Raw genomic sequence first — 14,727 nt, forward strand, 5'->3', positions numbered from 1 at the left:
GCGCACTGCGGGAATCCTGGAAACGAGGCCGCCAACCTCTTAGCCCGAGGTTCTTTAAACCGGGCTCCCGCGGCCTCCGATCTGGGATTCACGAAGGACCGCGCGCACACTTTCAACGAGCTGACTCAGGCCTATAGGGCAGCACGTCAGCTATATCCCCCACCGCACAAGTCCCTGAGCAACCGACAGGCAACCCTCTGGCGCCAGCTACAAACTCACACTCTTCCCTCTCCTCTCATCCTATCGCACTATCACCCCCTTTTTTTCACCTCAGCCTGTACCCTTTGCCCTGAACCTCATGCTTCTGCTATACACATCCTTTCTCACTGCCCGGCGGATCCTCCCCCGCGGGCCCTAGAGCACCTAAAGACTTGGGAGGATTGGGAGACCCTACTGCGCTCAGAGGACCCGGTTGAGCAGACCATGGCGGCCGACCGGGCTGCCAGCGTCATGGACCACCACCAAATGAACGCTTGAGCGCAAAGGGGTCGTGCGGGGGCCCGGGAGCCTGCGAGCTCCAAACTCCTCTGTTGAATAAAGTTTTTCTCCTCCCGAGTAGTGAAGAAAAAAAATCACACACAAACACACACACCACCGAACAGGCAAGAAGTTTGGGCGCTCCGAAACCACGAGGGGAGGGGAGAGAGTGTGCGCTCCGACGGGAGAGGCTCCATAGGAGAGAAGAAAAAGGCCGTCAGGCAGGTGGGAGTGGCCTACGTAAACAGTCACGTGGGGTTCCAAGGGGGCGTGGCGCGCGGCACAGTAAACAACAACACGTGGGTTTGTAACGGGCCTCTTTGTAGGCGCGTGAAAAGGTTAGCGTCGCCAAAAGAGTCCAGGAGCGCATAGAACGCCCGGCGAAGTGTTGCAACGTTCGCCGAGGGGAACAGCAAGTGTTCTGCACTCACGTGTGGCAGGCCGAGTTTCCCGTAGCTGTTGCAGAGACGGCGACGAATGTCTGCGTATCCTGGGCACTGGCACAAAATGTGTTCAACGGTCTCCTCTGCCGGACACTGCACACATGAAGGGCTGCCACTGCCACGCTGTTTGGAGAGCAGTTGTGCTGTTCGGCCGCATCCAGCACGAAGACGCAGCAGGAAAGCTCGAGCACGACGACCGATTCCCGTTGACGGCAGGCGTGCGACAGGCGTGCCGGCTGCTGTGCGGGGGTCTGGGTGAAGAGCGCGGACGTGTCGCGCGATTATGAGTCGTGCCATATCGTAGTCCCGAACGAAGTGCGTTGTGTATTCCACTCAAAGGTGGCGTCGTCTCTAGTGAGGCGAGTTAACGGCGACGCAATCCGTGCGAAGTCGGCGATGAACCGGCGATAGTAGGCGCATAGGCCCAGAAAGCGCCTGACAGCTTTCTTATCGGACGGTACTGGGAACTGTGCCGCGGCCGCAAGTTTTTCGGGATCAGGCCGAACGCCGGTACAGCTGACGACATTACCAAGAAACAGCAGTTCTTCAAAACAAAAGTGGCATTTCTCTCGTTTCAATGTGAGGCTTGCGGAGCGTATGGCTCGTAAAACAACTTCTAGCCTCTTGAGATGCTCGTCAAAAGTTAGGGAAAACACTATGACGTCGTCTAGATAAACTAAACAGGTCTTCCATTTTAACCCTTCTCCATCAATTCAGTCGTCGGCTACGAGGTATTCCTCCAGACTGCAACCCCTCGCAGAAAACCTCTACCAGACATCTAGAAATGGCTAACACCAGCCCCCAGCCTGTACTTCTCGGCACCAGTCCTCCCGCTCCATCCCAGGTAACGTTTTTTCAATCGCTGGAGCCTAAACGCTTTGGTGGTGGCGCACACGAAGATGTAGAAGACTGGTTAGACCACTATGACCGTGTTGCGAAGATCAACCACTGGCCTGCTCAGGAAAAGCTCGGCCGGGCCTACTTCTATCTCGATGACAGCGCTCGTACTTGGTACGAAAACAAAGAAGGCAACCTGTCCACATGGACCGACTTTCACCAGAAGATGGTTGAAACTTTTGCCAATCTCGACAGACGTGACCGCGCCCACCAACTACTAGAGCTAAGGGTTCAAAAACCCAATGAAATGGTCGCCATGTTCGCCGAAGACATGACACGTTTATTTCGGAGGGCTGACCCGCAGATGACTGAAGGTAGGAAGTTGCGCTACCTCATGCGTGGCGTGAAAGAACAGTTGTTCGCCGGACTTCTGCGCAACCCGCCAAGCACTGTAGAGAACTTCATCAAAGAAGCGTCGGCTATCGAGCGGGCCCTCCACCAACGCTGCCGACAATATGACCGCTTGTGCAGCAGCCCCCAAATTCAGGCCGCCGCTGTGACGTTTGACAGTCATAGCTCCTTACGTGACATGATTAGAGAGATTGTTCGTGAAGAATTGCAAAGGCTGCGGACTCCGGTAGTGGATACACCCATGACATCTGTCGCTCAAGTCGTCCATGACGAAATCCGCCAAGCATTCTCGACAGCTGATCCTGTCCCCGAACAACGTCCCATGACGTACGCCGCCGCCCTTCGAAGCTCCGCAACCGCTCCGCCTTCATACTACCCAGCACCTCCACCAGTGTCGCAGTGCAACGCGAACAAAAGATGACAGCAGCTTACGGCAGCGAAAAGAGCGTATTCAGGATCAGCTGTACAGCAAGATGCCTGCTTCGTTGTCATCCCGAAAAACCGCCTGACCCACTAGCTGGAATCTACAAAACATTCCTATCATCGTTCTTTTTCATATAAACACGTGTCAATATGTTACAATAAAGACGATAAGATCACTTGCTTAAGCAGAAGCCAAAACAAAACGAAAAAGTTAAAAGAGACTGCAAGAGACCGCGTGCTCACACCGGACCCTTGCGTGCCGAATTTTCGAATTATTGTATCGTTTGTTGGACGTATAAGCCACGGGGGAAGGAGCCCCTTTTGCTGTATGCGTCTTCTCACATTAAACGGTAAGCGTGGAATTGTAAAAGCATGTATACATAACGCTTTAACGAAATCTTGCTTCTACTGAGTGCAGCGAAGTTTCCACAGGCAGATTCTTCGTCTAGAGGCAGCGGGCTATCTCGGTTCGTTGCTAGTTTCTGTTTGTGAGAAGCTGCGCAGACAGTCAAGAGTAGCTAACGGTGGGGACGCTTTACAAGAAGCAACTACCAAGAGGATAGCGGTGATACCGTATCTGCATGGTATCTCGCATAAACTAAAGAAAATAGGCCAAAGAGCGGGCGTGTCAGTGGGTTTTTCCACACCGAATAAATTGTCTCAGTTATCTGTCCGAACTAGTGCTGTAGGAACCACCGTGACAGCTGCAAGATTAAGCACCGTAAAAAGTTTGTTGAGTGTGCACCAGGGATTGTTTATGGTGTACATCTGTGTTGCGGACTAGAGTACACAGGTCAGTCAGCCCTTAATGCCTTAAAGGTGCCTTAATGTAAAACTTCAGGAACATTGCCAGAAAATAATAAGTGCAAGATGGGACGGTTTTTTGGCCGCTCATTGTTCAGAATGTGGGTGCCAGCCATTCTTCGAAAAGGCAAGGGTTCTTGCGTCCCACCTTAACGAAGGCACAAGTCTTGTAATCAAGGCTGCAGCAATCACTCGAGGCAGCTGCATCAGCAAACCATCAATATTGTTATCTGAAAAAGAATTGGTGTTTTTGAGTTTATCACGTGTGGGTCCGGTGTGAGCACGTGGTCTCTCGCAGTTTCTTTTGACTTTTTGGTTCTGTGTTTTTTTTTGTTTCTGCTAAAGCTAGTGATCATGTCGTATTTTTGTAACGTATATGTGCGTCGTAGTAGTAATAAATGAGTTGAAAGTCTGCGCTTGTCCTCGTCTCTTGTGTTAGTTGTTGAAAGTTGTTTGCGCTGAGAAATTTAATAGGAAATTGAGGAGTGATGCAATTTTATAAAAGGCAGTGATCTGTGAATGAGTTCCTGATTTGAAAAAGATAATAAAAGAACCTCGTAAGAAAGCCCGTGCTTAGCTTTTTTTTCTAACTTTGTCGTTTCATCTCGACGTCTGCCCATAAAAGTTCGCCTTAAACTTGCAGGGTCAAGTGTCTGGTGAATTGGTAAACAGCTTCTCCATTGCAATCTTTCATCAACAAGATCGTGGGCAGTGCTGTCCCTTTCCGATTTTCAACACTAACCGAGTTGGTTTGGGCCGGACCAGAAGAAAATGAACATTTCAAGCGATAATTTCAGTGTCGAAGCGAGGAGGTCTGGGAAGTTAGGATTCAACTGCTCCGGTACTATTAAATTTTGTATATGTATATACATGTGCTCACATACAAACACCTGTCGTATCGCATATACAGGGAATCCAAAACCCCAGAAAAAATTATTTCTCTACGAACCTGGATAGGTACGCTCATGGTTGAAATCATGCTTATAAACAGGCTGACCTTTTTATCTTTTTGCTTTTCATGGGCTCGGATATCGGGAAAGAGAAAGGGAGAGAACGAGAGGTATGGTGGGGCAGGAATGGGCTCTTGCATAAAGTTACCGTATATCCTACCTTCAGGTGGCGTATACAAAAAGTACTGATGCAAGGTTGGTTGGTTGCCCTTTAACCTGCCGCGAACCATTATGGGCGATGAAACGAGCGGTGCTTTGCTATATAAAATAATTTTTATGACCTATAAATGTTTAGCAATACAGGGCTACAGAATATAGTGCAAACTTTCACCTCCTCGAGAACAATTTCAAGACAGAGCATGCGCTGAACCAGCCGAAAAAAAGGCAGTGCTGCTTACCCGGACAAAGTACAGACAAATGAATGTTAGAAGCCACATACTTCCACAAGACTTTCGTTTGTTCAAGTAAAGGAACACCATTTGAAAGGACACTAAAGGCAACTATTAAGTTGACATTGATTGCTGATATGGCGGTCGAGAAACCTTACAGTGTTACTTTTGTTCCAAGGATGTGCTTATTTTAGAATAAAATCATGTTTCAGCAGTCTGCACCGGGTTAGCGCACTTCGAATCACCCGCCCAAACAAAACGTCTCCCGTCATTGTTGCCATGCACAACGTTGCCCGGCTTTACTGCGCGGCTGCTGAAACTAGTAACAGAAGAACCAAAGCAGAGGGAGTCACAGCAGCAGCAATGACGATTCAAATATTACCTGCCATTCGCTCAGTGATGGCATACATTATTGGTTCAACTGGGACCCGCTAGATGGCATGACCTGTCCAGTTTAACTGCGCAAAATTTAAACTTTTGAATCACTTGTGCCGTTCTCCCTAGTAACGTCTAGTGGTTCTTTTTTTCACGAGTCAAACGAACAAGCGGCGTTTTATTACGTCTCCTGATGCACAGAAGGTGTTTTATTTAGTGCAGCTAGTTCGATTACTGAATAATTGTAGGCGGTTTGTCTGACGTCATCAGGATCATTTTTAAAATGTCCTACTGCGGCACATGTACTCTTGAGCATTTACCTTAATTTCTCGGCAAGTAGGGTATTGCTCTTGATCTAGATAATATTGTCGTTCTAGACATCATACATTGAGATTTCACTCTGATGTAAATTGTTATTTGACTTCAGTATTCATCTAAATGGTCAAGGGAGTTCCTGGCCTCACGGGCGACGCCAGGGGAGAAGCAGAGGAAGGGGGTGTTGAAGCAAGGTGAGGGCATGCCCACACTGGTTTTATACCTGTACGGGCGAATTTTCCATTGGGTGCGAGACGCTAGCGCCCAGTTCGGGTTCGGAGGAAGTCGCTGAGCGCATATCAGGCGGACTCTGCTCGGCAACCTTTCCCAGCACACGGAGAACTTAAGAAACCTTTGCATCGGGTGAGGAGGTCCGACCTGGCAACCAACAAATTCCTCCTCTCTGGCATGCTAGCGACGGCTTGGAGTGTGTGTTGACGCTGATATGTGTTATCGAGCAATTGGCGTGTATTAAGCCAACATGTGGGTTTCGTTTTTCTTCATTGGTATGATGACCAAGAATTGGTCATCAGGGAAGCACTGCGCGGTTTTGGGGTGCAGTAACAACTACAGAAAAAGAAAACTGCTGTCGGAGGAAATGTGCCATGTGCATTCTAGACACGGAGTTTTTGTGGCTGTGGACTATGGAGGAAGGAAAAAAAACTTATGGGAGGCCCTGACATCACTCGTTGGGAAGCCGTGGTGAAGCCGGAAGTCGGCCATATTGACTGGGCAAATTCTCCTCTCTTGTTTACATCCGAATGTAAAGAAAGCGCGACTCGCTCCCTGGCTCAGAAAGCATGTGGGCTGCGTAGCGCGCGTGTTGTGACGATGCAAAACTTAGAGAACGAGGCTCAGCTTTGGGCCAGCGCGACACCTTTGGCGAAATAATTTCGTCCGAGTATTAACAGCGAGTAGCGGCTTGCCGACAACGAAGCAAGTCAAGAGAGAACGTGCGCTAGATGCACTGACAACGGCGAGATTTTCTTGTAATTAATTCGGCAACTGTACAGACAATGCAATGCTTTCTTCTACGGTTGCATTCCGATTACGAGGCCGACGCAGTGCCCGGCCACTGTGCCTGTGTTCCACGTGAAACTCACCGGCGTCAGCATTCTGCGACCGTGGTGACTTTGAGCACGGTGCAAGTGACACTTGAACGCGGTTGTTCTAACGTTGAAATTACAATGCTGGGGGCGAGTATAACAAGCGGAACACAAAAGGTGTTTTATTACGCACATGCAAGTAGTTACTGTACACATACTGAACATGAAACTACGTGTCTGCACATGATCCTGATTGCGTCTTGCTGGGCACAACAGTTTCGTCTGTTGCCACGAACAGGAGCATTGTACAACCCTCGCTGACCTTCAAGGCGTTCGTCGTCGTTCCGCTTCATCATGGTGCCCAACGCTATTTCGCTGAACACTTCAAATGCTTCGTTCCGCCACATGACACATGGATATGCGCTCGTTCTACGCACTGTTAAAGCCCCGTGGTGGATGAAAGGTTTTGTAAACGTTGCTAAGAGTACAGTAACGGCCAGGAGAACACTACGTAAGCAATAACGCAGTGCAAAGCACGGATATTGTCCGCCACGGCTCAGCACGAGACCTGCGGAGGCACGCATGCCGCCGGCAGCCTCCGCTGCTCACTGCTAGACCAGCTACACTGCACAACACGTAACCATAGCAACCTCGCCATTGTGCCCAGTGAATGTGGCCACCATGATGTCATTTCCTCCACACTTTTTATGTAGCGCGCCAGCTGGGCATGCCCTCTCCTATCTTTTCTTCCTTCATGCTTCCTCCACACTTTTCACGTAGCGCGGGCTGGGCATGCCCTCTCTTATTTTTCCTTCCTCCGGGCTGTGATGGTGATGATTTGAGGCTGATCCCTTTGTATCGGGCAGGCCAGATTAAGCTGCCCTAGCCAGAGAAAAAAACACCTAAAATGTAAATAAACAAAAACACTCCACAGGGGTACACACCCCGTATCTGCACGCCTTCAATTTCGTCAACATAAATCACTAGCGCTGTGTCTTGTGCCACCACTCCACCAGCCTGTTTTGGTGGTGCGTACTGCTGTCAAGTTCACTGTACCAGTCGCTCCATTGCCTGCGAGTGCCCCCGGGTCACCTTTGTAAACAAACCCCAGAGCCTTGGGCAGTGTGGTGCCCTCTCGTTGGTGCGGGCCCAAACACGTACAACGTAGCACTAGATGGGAGATGGTTTCTTCCTGCCTGCAGACCCGGCTCATCGCACTCGTGTCATCAGTATTGTCGTTGAATCCGCGACGGTACACAAGCGTTCGTAGTGCCCTGCCTGTGCCTCGAACAGAGGGCCACTACCACGATTGTTGTCGTACATGCGCTCTTTTTCTATTTTATTCTTGCAACGCATCGCCTTCCGCCACATCTCATTCTCTTCCTCCCATACCTGTTCTTGAGTGGCACGGGCCCATCCGCACTCTTTGGTTGCCTTCACGGGTTTCGCGAAGAAACCGAACTTTCCGCACAGGGTGTACACCCGCGCTGTCCACTGTGTCGTTATTTCAGTCAGGCTCGTGTATCGGAACAAGCGCATTGCCCACCTGTTGTCATTCATGAGACGCAGGCGGCTCTCATAGGCTATCTTGCTCCTCGCTCCTCCACCCTCACATAAAGACCATCCAACGTCTCCTTTAATGGCCTCTATAGCAACTCATCCGTGGCATCCAAAGGCCAGCGACCAACCTCTCGCTGCCCTCGTTCCAGCCACTGTCTGGTTCCTGGTTGGACGGTTAGTACAACATTGGAAAACGAAAAGCATGGGTCATGCACACACTTTCACATTTCCCGAACCAGCAAGAAGCGGTTACAGCCCCAAAGACTTCCTTTGCTCAAGTTCGCCACTTTGAGTGATGTTTTGCGGATGTTTTCCTCGTGAATGTCTAGAACATGCCCTGATGTGCTGAGTTGGACACTGATGTATCTGTACTTTTCCTTCAACGGAATCTGCCCACCCTCTGGCAGGGACCCTGCCGCAGTTATGTCTGTGCGTGCGAACACCAGCACCACTGATTTCTCGGCATTGAAGCAGAGTCGAAGTTTGCTCAGGTGATTTGCCGATAATGAAACGAATTGCTGCAGGTCACCCAGACTGTCAGCCATTAGGACAATATCATCCACGTATACCAAGCCCGGAAGCCTCCAGGGCACTGGTGCTTCACCATATGAGTGAGCAAGAGAGAATCCACCTCCATCCACCAGCAGTGCCCTCTCGAAGCTGGCCGTATACAGCATACACCCCGCTTCACCATCACTGGTTCGACTTGGGCTTCGGCAAAACACGCCACCACCATACTGTCCGTGTACAGCCGTCGCAGCAGACTAACTCATGTCCTTGGCATGCCGTAACTTGTCCTGCGTCATGCAGTGAAACAAAGGTCCATGCGGCATGCTATTATATGCCTTCGCGACGTCGAGAAAACAAGTGTACAGTCCTCTGTTCACCTTTCATGCTATCTCGATAGCCTGGGTGAACACAAATACATTGTCCTCGAGGTGCCGTCTGCTGCGGAAACCATTCTGTAGCTCCGTCAATTTGTTCTCGTGTTCTGCCCAGCCGTCCATCCATGTCTTTAAGATTTGTGCGAAAGTTTGGTATAGCACGCTCGTAACTGTGAGGGGTTGTACTCACGTAGCAACCCTGCATCTCCTCCTCTCTTCGGCACCAAAATCACTCGGCCACATTGCCAATCCTCTGGTATTAGTTCTCCTGCCATGATGCCCGAGAAGATATCTGCCAGCTTCTGCCTGGCCTAGTCTCCTAAGCATTTGAGCAGCCTCGCAGGTATGCCGTCGAGCGCTCGGGCGGTGTGTGCTCTTATGCGTTTAATCGCTTTGTACAGGGCTGGATGGGTCACTTCCCATTTGACCTTATTGCTCAGGCGGTATTCATTGATGGGATTATCGTCGGTTATTTTGATTTCTGGATCACCGTTGCTGACATCGTACAGTTTACACATGTGGTCTGCTAGGTGCTTGTACATGTCCGATACTGGCAGTCCCGTATCCTCGTGCCAAATTTGAGGTACCTTGGCTTTCCCACTCAGGGACGACAGGTAAGTCCAAAACTTACTGGCTCCATTGCGTCTGTCCGCTGTGAAAGACTGGAGTTGTCGGCTGTTGTGTTCGGCGATTTTGCTTTGGACTATTGTCTGCATTGCCTGTTTGCAGTTTAGGTATTCCTGCCATGCTTGGAGAGCATCACTTGCGAGAAGGGTTTTCACTGCTTCCTTGTGCCCGCGGTCTGCCTTTTTGCGCTCTTCCAAGGCTTTCCGCACTTCTTGATGCCATTATCATTTTTCATTGATTGATATGTGGGGTTTAACGTCCCAAAACCACCATATGATTATGAGAGACGCCGTAGTGGAGGGCTCCGGAAATTCAGACCACCTGGGGTTCTTTAACGTGCACCCAAATTATCATTTTTTTTCATTGCACCCCTTTTCGTGAGTTGAAGTGGATTTCGTATTTCCGCATTACGCGTCGCAGTTCCTTTACGAACTCTTCATACTTGAGAGATTTAGAGATCTGTAGCCTGTTCTCGAACTCCTGGGAAATGTCATCATAGGCCGCTTCAGACAGGAATCGTTGCGCAGGCTTCGGCATTCTCGCTTTTTTTTCAAACCACATCGAATAGCAGATAGTTAGACTGATCCTATTGTGGTTGCTCCAGATGCTGAAGTCCCCCCCCCCTCATCAATGTTGACGTGGTTGACCTGACGTGCCAGTCGAGATGAGACAAGTACATAGTCAATACAGGTCCGACTGTTTCTGGCACACCATGTATATTTTCCTTCGCAATCTGGCCGAAGCATGGCTACCTCTAGATTATGCCTTCTTGTACATTGCTGCATGAGGTCACTATTGAAGTGTAGGAATCCATCCATTTCTTGGATGTGGCCATTAAAGTCTCCTAGGATCAGCAATTCACTCCCCGTCCCCTACCGCTGGATGTGCTCACTGATGCACTGCATAGTTCGGACGTTACCGTCGTGTTGTCCACTCGTGATCGTAAGATAGAGTACACACGCTATTGTAGGAATCCTCAAGATTGTTCCGCGGATCCACATGCGTTCACTACACTGGCACATCAGTTCTTCCCACTCTTGTGCATTCCGGGATCGGAAGCCTATTTCGCCACCCTTACGTGCTTCTCCTTCACGGCTGTTACCGGCCCACTGCCACCGTGAATTAACTGGTGGCTCCTCTAGCTCGCGAAGATGCGTCTCTGCAATGATGTAAAGCTCTATGGCCTCAGAATCCAACATCCTGTATATCTCCTCCCACCTGCTTAGCTTTCTTGCTCCATACACGTTTAGGAAGCCCACTTTTGCGGAAGTAACTCTCGTACGATGTCGGCGTCTGCTTCCCGCATGCACTCTCACTGGCTTGAGTCTTGTAAGCGTACTTTGGGCCTGGGAGGTTGCAGCTTTCTGGCCATCTTGCAGCTTTCTGGCCTTTCCTATGACTGCCATTATCGGGGTAGTAGGGTTGCTTGTCAGCCGCGTCCCACTCAAGGCTACTGCTCGTTGTCCTAAAAAAGAACAAAGTCTGCGGCCTAGACGACTACCAGCTTTCTGTGGTCTATACGGTTGTTGTGTATCACCTTCAGGTCTCCTTCCCCCTGGTATCACAAGCTCTACTTTTGTTCCCAGTTCAGGACACATTTGGTCAAGACATTAGTTCCTGCCTTTACGCCATGCCACATTTCTTGCTTGTCCTTTGAGAGTTTCTGGCATCCCGTATATAACGAAGTGGCCACTACCTCTCGTATTCCAGGCCTGTATGTTAGCCTTTGAGGTTTGAGCCACCTCCTCTGGCACCTCATTTTTCTGCAGGTTGGTAAGACCCGCGTGTAGGATAACCATGGCTTCAGGTATGTTCCAAATATCTGCTGCAGAACCCATTTGAGCACCACTGATTTCTTGAAGACACCATCACTCACCCGGTAGTAAACCAGCTTGTTTCATTTTACCGTGCGGAGGACTGTGTGTTTCATCCTGGCGGCACTCTCATCTCCATAGATGAATGCACGTCGCTCTTTCCTCTTGATGCCCGTCATGTCCTTGAGGTGTTCTTGCGTGTGTGGAGTGGCAGCTGTGGAGCCCCCTGGTGTCGCCAATTCTTGCATCTGATATGCTTTCTTCTTCTTCCTGCCTTGCTTTAGGCAACTTTTCATGATTGTCCAGTTTGCGGACCTTCTGTCCCCACATTCTGATCACTTTTGAACACCTTGTCTCTCTTGCCTGAGTCCAGGCTACTCTTAGGTTGGCATTCTGTGTTGTCGCCTGTTGCGCATCCAGATACCTGGCTTGCATTTTCCTCTGCTGCAACGCTGTCCTGGGCTAAGTTTTGATCTGCTGCCTCTGAGCGCACATACAGAGGAGCTTTCAGAAGCTCTTCAACCTGTGTGCACAGAGCTGTCCTCCAGTCTCTCTCCTCAGCTAGCTCTTCTCTTAATGCATGCCTCTCTTTTGCTGTGTTGTCGATGTGTTCTGTCAGTCATGTTGTGATGTTCTGCACGGCCAGTCGCCATACCTTGTCCATCTCTCTCATCATCAGCAAGAACTCCTCCTTCAGGAGCCTGAACTTTTCACAGAGCTTGCGCAAATAGGTCTCGGCTGCCTCTACCTCATCCGTTGTCACGAAAAGTGTGTGTTCGAGCTGGCTCCACATTTCGCATCCATCGCAGATCACCCATGCAGCAATAGGCTCTTTTTTCGGCCATGTCTTGCGAGTGTTTTTCGCTTTCTTCGCCAACTGTTCTCCACAATCCTCAGAATCTGTGTTTACTGCTGCTGGACTCTTCAAGCAGCACCTCCTCTATTTTTAGATGCCCGTCAAGAGGGGTGCCACTGGCTCCACGAGCCCTCTCCTGTCGCTCCCCATTCACCTTACTTCACTCAAAACTCTTCTGGAAATACGTTAAAAGAAAGCAAAGGTTCCTGGTGGTATTCCTGATTTAAACGATAGTACTAAATACTTGTCGGACAGTACAAGTAAAGCTGAATGCTTTAACTGGTACTTTCAGTCTGTGTTTTCGGTTTCGTTAGCCGTTCAACTACAATGTGCAACACAGTGACGTTATCGGAAATGGCGGAGTTTGAAATTTCAGAACAAGGTGTTGCATCTCTTTCAAAAACCTTAGTGCGAACTCGGCATCAGGGCTAGATCAAATCTCAAACTTCATTTTAAAGAACTGTGCCTTTTCAGTAAGCCCGTTTCTTACAGCTGTGTTCAGAAATTCTTTATTGCAGGGTGCATTACCTGATGACTGCAAACGAGCAAATGTAATTCCTATTTTCAAGAGTGGTGACAAGTCAAGTGATTGCAACTATCGGTTGTAACTATCGGTTGCAACTATATGGCCGCTTCTCTTTTTGATTTATACTTGTTTTGTCTACCTTTTTGTTTATACCTGTTTTGATTTATACTTGTTTTCCTAAAACTATACACAAATGGAACAGTCTTCCAAAAAAACATTGTGACCGCCCCTTCCATAATGTGTCCTTCCCTTTTAAAGGAGTATGGGGTCACACAATGTTATTGTATGCTGTGATTTAGGTATTTTTTTATTTGTTCTTATTTTTTGTGTGCGTGCAATTCAACTTGTCCCCGCTGATTTAAATGTACTTTGAATTTGTAACCCCCCCTACAACAATGCCCCCAAAGGGCGCTGTAGGTATAAGTATAAATAATTAAACATTGACATCAGTGGTCTACAGGCTGGTGATGCAGATTATAAAGGAAAGACTGCAGGCATGGATAGAGGATGAGGTGGTGCTGGGGGAACTGCAGAATGGGTTTCGAAAACACAGCAGGTTGCCGAAACCCAAATGGACAGCATACATCCCCGTCGTATGCTGTCCCTTGCCCCGCCGCGGTGGTCTAGTGGCTAAGGTACTCGGCTGCTGACCCGCAGGGCGCGGGTTCAAATCCCGGCTGCGGCGGCTGCATTTCCGATGGAGGCTGAAATGTTGTAGGCCCGTGTGCTCAGATTTGGGTGCACGTTAAAGAACCCCAGGTGGTCTAAATTTCCGGAGCCCTCCACTACGGCGTCTCTCATAATCATATAGTGGTTTTGGGACGTTAAACCCCACATATCAATCAATCAATGCTGTCCCTTGGCAGCAGCGACAGCATACGACGGAGACGCTCATTGCTGTTGTCTTCCCAGGTGTTTGAGGCGTAGCGTGGCCGACTATCAACGTTGATAGCGCAGCGTGCTGCATCCAGCGCCTTGCAAGAGTGCTGCACTGACCGACCGGCTACGTCTTTGTGCCCGGCACCATACCACGTGACATCAACCCCCCCTGGCCCTTCAAAAAGACAGCGGCAACGGCTCCCTCAATCACTTGGCAGCAGGGACAGCATACGACGGGGACGCTCATTGCTGTTGTCTTCCCAGGTTAGGCATTTGCCCTCCTGTTTTGTATAGTTCATTCGTTAACCTAGCGCTGTCTCTGTTGCCTATTTTCAAAGTTCGCACTTGTTTTGCCCACTGTTGAATCTATAAACTGGCCTTTAATCATGGGTACTGAGTTCGCGGACTTCAAACGCGACATTAGGAAAGAAATCAGAGAGTTAAATAGAAGCCTTGACTACATGAACAAAGACTACGAAAATATAAAACAAGAGTGTGCTGAAATTAGGAAGGAAAACGCTGCTCTCAGGGCGTCCGAAGAAACAATGCAATGTGATATAGACCATTTGAGAAAGTTAGTGCACGAAAATTCCACGCGCCTAACTGCTCAGGATCAATACTCTGGAAACAAAAACATATAAATTAAAGGGATCCCACGTGCCCCTAATGAAAACCTTGTGCAATTGCTTGCCAAAGTTGTTGGTGACGCCTTGGGGGAGCCAATAAGTGAACAGGACATAGAAATATGCCACCGTTCGCCAGCGAGGAGTGCTGCTTCGCAAAGTAGCACGGCACCAGACCCAGGTGTTGCAAAGAACAACGAGGTACACCCTCGTGCAAGGGCTGTTTCCGATTGGGGTAGCAGAGCAGACAGTGACGCCCCCCTGAACGAAAACATCGTGCTTGTTTTCAATCACCGAGCTAAGAGGGATGTCATCGTTAAGAAAGCACAGAGAACTCGATTCACAGCTGAAGAACTGTGATTCACAACTAAACAGTCTGTTTTCGTAAAAGAGCATTTTTGTCCCCAACTGAAAGAATTGCTGGGTATGACGATTGCTCGGAAACGAGAAATGAACTGGCGCTTCGCGTGGGCAAGTGGTGGCAAACT

At 49.3% G+C, this 14,727-nt stretch overlaps 1 protein-coding gene across 1 annotated transcript in view; it reads left to right on the forward strand.

Moving 5' to 3' along the window:
- Window positions 1-13,799, forward strand: part of LOC119173504 (uncharacterized) — a 91,819-nt gene extending 78,020 nt beyond the window's left edge. The window contains exon 6 of the mRNA XM_075896533.1: window positions 13,650-13,799. The gene's annotated coding sequence lies outside the window, so the exon portion shown is untranslated. The remainder of the gene's footprint in view (window positions 1-13,649) is intronic.
- The last annotated feature ends 928 nt before the right edge of the window (window positions 13,800-14,727 follow it).

This window comes from Rhipicephalus microplus, chromosome 5, assembly GCF_043290135.1.
Source record: "Rhipicephalus microplus isolate Deutch F79 chromosome 5, USDA_Rmic, whole genome shotgun sequence".
NCBI lineage: Eukaryota > Metazoa > Arthropoda > Arachnida > Ixodida > Ixodidae > Rhipicephalus > Rhipicephalus microplus.